Genomic DNA, 6,371 nt, shown 5'->3' with positions numbered 1-6,371 from the left:
TGATCAAACAGCACTACGGCTTCTAGAAGTAGTATCTCTCCGCAGATCTGGAAGATCTTCACAAAAATCGAACTTCTCGCGGGCAGAGCTTCGGCTCGGGAACCGCACTTCTCGGGATCTTCGGGATCTCGGGACTTGCTTCGGGGCTCGAGAATAATACCGGGGCTTCGGGGTATTTCTGGCACGCAAATCAATGCAAAACGGGAGAGAGAAGAGAGAAAATAGCAAAAGAACTCGGCTGCCCTCGCATCCTATTTATAGGAGGCTGGAGCCTCGGAGTACGCGGGGGCGTACTGCAGTACACGGGGCGTACTGCTCCAAAACGTCATGGCGTTCGTCATCCGAAGAACTCGAGTGCGAGGTGCATCATGATTCGCTGTACGCGGGGCGTACTTCGGATCAGATCGGTGACTCCTTCGGATAATCATCCGAATTAAAGATTAAATTTAAATACAAAATATTTAATAAACTTCGGAAATTCATAACTTCTTCATACGAACTCCGTTTTCGACGTTCTTTATATCCACGCGAAGGTAAGATTACGCTCTACAACTTTCGTTTAGACTCCGTCGGCTAATTTTAACTTTATTTTTATTATTTATTTTTAATAGGCCGGGATAGAAAAACTTCGTTATAAATTCATAACTTCTTCGTTTGACGTCCGTTCTCGCCTAACTTTTCATCGCTTCGATACCAACAATGAGATCTTCGATTCTCGTTTAGATTGCTTCGGCTAAAAACCGCTCGATCTCAAATCGAGTATTTCAGGCTGAATACCGCTAAGCCGAAACTTCGATAAATCATAACTTCCTCATACGAAGTTAGATTTGGGCGTTCTATATATATTCGGAAACCTCGTTTCAACTACTACAACATTAACCAAAGATATCAAGTTTATTTTACACTTAAATTTTGACGCTTATTTTTATTATTAATTAATCAAACCACATAATTAAACAATTAAGCACAAAACACATAATACTCAAATAATACAATCTTATTATTTCAAAACGGGTTACAAAGGTTAACCTAGACTATTACATTGCTAAAGATGACAATCCCGGAAACACAGGCGTTATAAATACGGGACCTCACCCACCCTCACCTCCCTACCAAGTACATACGAGTATCACACAGACAACAAGTGTAAACTATCATACATAAATTCCTTGGGCACCCGCTCGACATCGGACCTTGATCCGAAATCACATACTAGCAATACAGTGCCTAGGGCTAACCCCCGGGTCTTCCTACTCATAAACTACATGGGCCAGCATTGTGGCCTTAGACCCATTCACACAGTGAGGAGACTTACCTCGCACTGTTGAACCTTGTTGTTACTCATCTGACTGCCGACTGGAAAATTCCCGAATTGCTGACCCTTCGGCTTCCCGAACTATCAATACCAAACACCACTTAGTCAAAAACAATAATCCTTCTTAGGGTAAAATGACCATTCTACCCCTAGTCCAACTTGGTCCATTTTAAAGGCCCAAACTAAGGCCTAATACTAGGTAAGCTTCCCAAGCCAACTAGTGGTCCACTAATGGACCAATTTGCTAAATCGGGCCCAATCCCTCTAATGAGCCTTATTCTAAGCCCAAACATTTTCTTGGCCCATATTATCTGACTTCTGATTGCCTACTATGGCCCCATAACCCAAAGCATGGCCCAAACCAAGGCCCAAAATGCAAGGCCCACACTGACAGAGTACGCGGGGCGTACATTCACGTACGCTTAGCGTACTAGCCACTGGTGAGTATTTTGGGCGTACCTTCATGTACGCTAAGCGTAACCCCCCCTGTTAAGCCTTTTTCTCATTAAGTTCTTAATACTCCACCTCAGAAGCTACAATTATAGATCCTGGTCCTTTTCTATGTCTTAATCCATTAAGTCACTGACTTGTGACTTAACTTGGCCCAATCAAGCCTAAACTCCCAAAATGACATTCTTCTTCCATAAAGAGGGCTAGACCTCATGCATGAATCCATTAAGACGTTCAAGATGGAGACTTTACTACTTATGGGACCTTTTTAGCTCTGAGGATGGCAACCCTTAGCTCAAACACTAGGTTTCATAAAAAAGGTCCATTCTTTGGACCTAAAAAGGTCCAAAGCTCCATAAACCTAGATCTAAACTTCTATAAGGAAAGTTGGAAACTTTATACCTTTTGGGGTTTGTAAATGAGTTGGAGAACTTAGATCCAAAAGCTCTTCCTTGATCAATGAGACTCTAAGATGATCACTCCTCTCCAAGAACACTAAATGCACTAAAAAATGGCCTTACAAGCTCCAAGAACACTCAAGAGGGTTTAGGGTTTCGTAGCAACTCTTTAAGGTGAAATGGAGGCTGAAACTTGAGGGTATAATGCTCCTTATATAGTGGCATACCCTAAATTCAGGGTTTATGGACTCTGGACGTATGTTGGGCGTACGCTAAAAAGCAACCGCGACCATTTCCCTTATACGTTGGGCGTAACCTAGCTTACGCTGGGCGTATCCACGCGCCTTCCACTTCGCATGCATGGTCCTTCTTTGCAACTTTTCCATTAAGGGACCATTAATGTCAGTAACTTCGAACTGCTATAACTCCTTCGTTTCTAAGTCGGTTTCCGACGAACTTTATATCGATGAAATGATGGCGAGAAGCCCTTCGCTTCTAGCGACACACCTCGACCCAAAAATTCTCAAATAAGAACTTCAAGACCCATAAAAGGACCGAAACGCCCCTAGCCTCGGGCTCTGAAATCCAATAACGGATACTTTCAGAACAGGGTGTTACACTGATATACACAACATAATATGTGATCAATTTTTTAATGATAGTTTAATGTTATATATTGAAGAAAAAAATGTTTTAGAAAATATCAATAATGACACGATTATGAATATTTTTCAAGATATAATAACTTGTTTGGTCAAACTGTAAGAACTTGTAATAACTATTGAAATTATATTTAAATATTTTAATACATCATGATACTATAACCATACATAATATCCATTTTTTGTTTAAAATGTCCCCACCAAACAAGGACCATAACTTGTAATAATCGGTGTCACTAGCCAACCCCACTTTCATATAATTTGTTACTATGATTATTGTTTTCATCAGCCACCATCTTTTTTTTCTTTGAACCAATAAGGTCTTGATTTTATCCAAGTAAAATCCACCACCATCACTTCAATCAAGCTCCCATTCACGTCCATCACCGTCCAATTCTCTGCAGTTCTATGTCGTCAACCTTCCCTATCTGTGGCATCACAAATGTTTTATTGCTGATTTTCAACATACCCAAGATCTTTATTTCGTTCCATGATTAAAAAGAATCAAGATCAACCCAAAATAGACACAACAATTTATTCAATTAACTTGTAGCTATCTTGTTAGATGCATGGGGACGATTCCTCCTGTTTTCTATTGAGATGCATATGGGTATGGCGCTAAATACGCTGTACTTTGCGAAAGAGAGAAAACATCCATATACAACTTAGTAGGACAAAGAGATAGATTTATGAATGTAAAGTACATTTTCTTTCTCATGGGAATAATGAATCTATAATATTTTATGTTAAAAAAATAGTTAGAGAGACGGATTAATAAATGTAGGGTATATTTTATCAACATCTTTAGAAAATGTAACTAATGTATCATGCAAGATGTCGGTTTAAACCAACCTTACATTAATGGTTAAGAAAATTGTCATGCAGGTTGATCAATCTATATGTCATACACCATAGAAACAATTACACTGCAATAATATCAATGATAGCATAATATTAATTACTAAATTTATATGACGTTTGTAACTTTAATCCCTAGACTAACATGTATATTGCCATTGCATGGTATAGTGAGCTTAGGTGGCATCTAGGTGGACTGTGGTGGTGAGTAGGGATGAGAGTGGGTCCAAACCCGGACCCGGAAAACCCGGGAACCGGTTAACGAGATTTTTTAGGATAGGAAACCGGACCGGTATATTGGAATCGGTTCCGGTTTGGTTCCGGTAAGGTACCGGATAAGTGGGTCTAGAACCGGAAAACCCAGAAATATCAAAGTGGGTCGAATGGAACCGGGTAAAGTGGGTCAAAAACAGAAAACCCGGGGAACCGGGTAAAGTGGGTCGAATGCATGTTTTAAAATTTCACAAAATACAAAAATAAAGCTGAAAAAAAATCGTAGCTTTGATATCCCAACTTTGGGAGTCTATAAATCAATGAATATGAAACCAAAAATGATAAAATTATAGTCTATAAACCGAATGCTATTCCAACTTCAAACGAATTAAATATGCATGTTTTAAATCTATCCCGAAATACAAAAAAAGCTGAAAACATAAAAATTTCAGCGTTGATATCCTGACTTTGAGAGACTATAAGTCAATGAATAAACACCAAAAATAACAATATTATAGTCTAAAATCGTGTACAAACTATAAACTACACTCTAGAAAAAACTTCATGTCAATCCGACTTTAAACGAATGAGATATGCATGTTTTACAACTATAATAGAATATAAAAAAAAGATGAAAAAACATAAAATTTTCAGCTTCGATATCCCAACTTTGAAAGACTATAAGTCAATGAATATAAACCCAAAAATGACAAAATTATAGTCTAAAATTATCAAGGTTCTAAATGGCGTGAGGCGTGGCATGGCGGCAAGGCCAAGCCTCAAGCTTAACGAGCCATGACGTTTTTCAAGGCGTGATGTAAGACGGCAATTTTGTATTAATTTAAAATTAGATTACCACATAAATATAAATTTATATTAAATATAACTATTTTTTAGAAGTGTTAGATCAATAATTAATAACAAAAAGTTAACAAAAACCACAATACTTGTATCTCCGATTTGAAAAGACATAACAAAGAGCAAAAAACTATGTCTCAAATGAAAAAACACGTGCCATAACACGCCATAACGTACCATGGCGCGCCATATCACGTCTTGTCACGCGCCACGCCTAACAGCAATGCTATGAAGCTTTTCGTAACGACGAAGTCACGCCTCACGCCATGGCGCGCCTTTTAGAACACTGAAAATTATGTACAAACTAGAAACTATACTATAGAAAAAACCTAATGTCAATCCGACTTTAAACGAATGGGATATGCATGTTTTAAAACTATCACAGAATACAAAAAAAAAAAAAAAAAAAAAAAAAAAAAAAAAAAAAAAAAAAAAAAAACCCTGAAAAACATAAAATTTCCAGCTTTGATATCCCAACTTTGAGAGACTATAAGTCAATGAATATAAACCCAAAAATGACAAAATTATAGTCTAAAATCATGTAAAAACTATAAATTATACTATGAAAAACCTCATGCCAATCCGACTTCAAACGAATGAGATATGCATGTTTTAAACTTTCCATAGAAACCGGTTCTGGCCCCTAAAACCGGTTCCGGTTCCTAACACGGTTCCGGTTCTTAAACCCGGTTTACCTGGAACCGAAGGACCCGAAACCCAGATTATCCGGAACCTGGATAGAGCCATTTTTTAAACCCGGGACCTGGACCGGTTTTATATATTCCGGTTCTGGTCCAGTTTTCCGGTTCTAAATCTCATCCCTAGTGGTGAGTGTGGGAACACCATACCGGTTGGGTTTTTCCCCACATGGTAAGAAAAACACATGGTCAGAATCCATCAATCTCCCCCTATATAACATGACGTTTGTTCGATCTTCGGGTCAACCAACTATAAAACCATAAACAAAGGAACATAGAAGATTAGCGTTTGAATGATTGAATGGGAAGAAGATCGACATTTGATGTTTGAATAGGATAACCCGATGGTTGATCGTTATTCAGTTTATGTTGGAATGGCTTGTGTTAACGGTTTAAGTGAAATCCAAGTTCAATACATTAGTTCAAACGGTTTTTTTATCGTTCTATGATACCGATTCAACCCGATTTTTTGAGAATCTTCCGGTTCGATCCGGTCTAGAACTTGGCATAAAACTGATGATCGGAGCCAGGGTCAAAGTAAAAGAGTATCCCAATTTTTTTTCGGGTGGCCTAAATTTTTTTCCGAGGTACTTGGGTTTCCCCGGTTTGGTTTCGGTTTTAAACCCAAACCATAATTAAATCCTTAGCTAACCTTAAGTCTTGTTATATAAAACATGAAGTTGAAGTATCTTTTGATAATTGAATCGATGTGGGAATCAAAGTAGATATCAAATGAAAATGTCTGAAATTACATGTTTTTGGCGATGTGAGATAATAGATGAAAATGTCTGAAATTACATGTTTTTGGCGATGTGAGATAGAATAGCTGGAAAAATAAAAAATAAAGGGTAAACAAAGAACATGTAATTGTAAGGAGGGAGATTTGATCCTAAGATCTCTACTTCATTATATTAATACC

Source organism: Lactuca serriola, chromosome 9 (assembly GCF_051521515.1).
Source record: "Lactuca serriola cultivar US96UC23 chromosome 9, Lser_US96UC23_V15, whole genome shotgun sequence".
In the NCBI taxonomy this organism is placed as follows: Eukaryota; Viridiplantae; Streptophyta; class Magnoliopsida; order Asterales; family Asteraceae; genus Lactuca; species Lactuca serriola.
The sequence above is the reverse complement of the archived record's forward strand: the minus strand, read 5'-3'. Positions refer to the sequence as shown.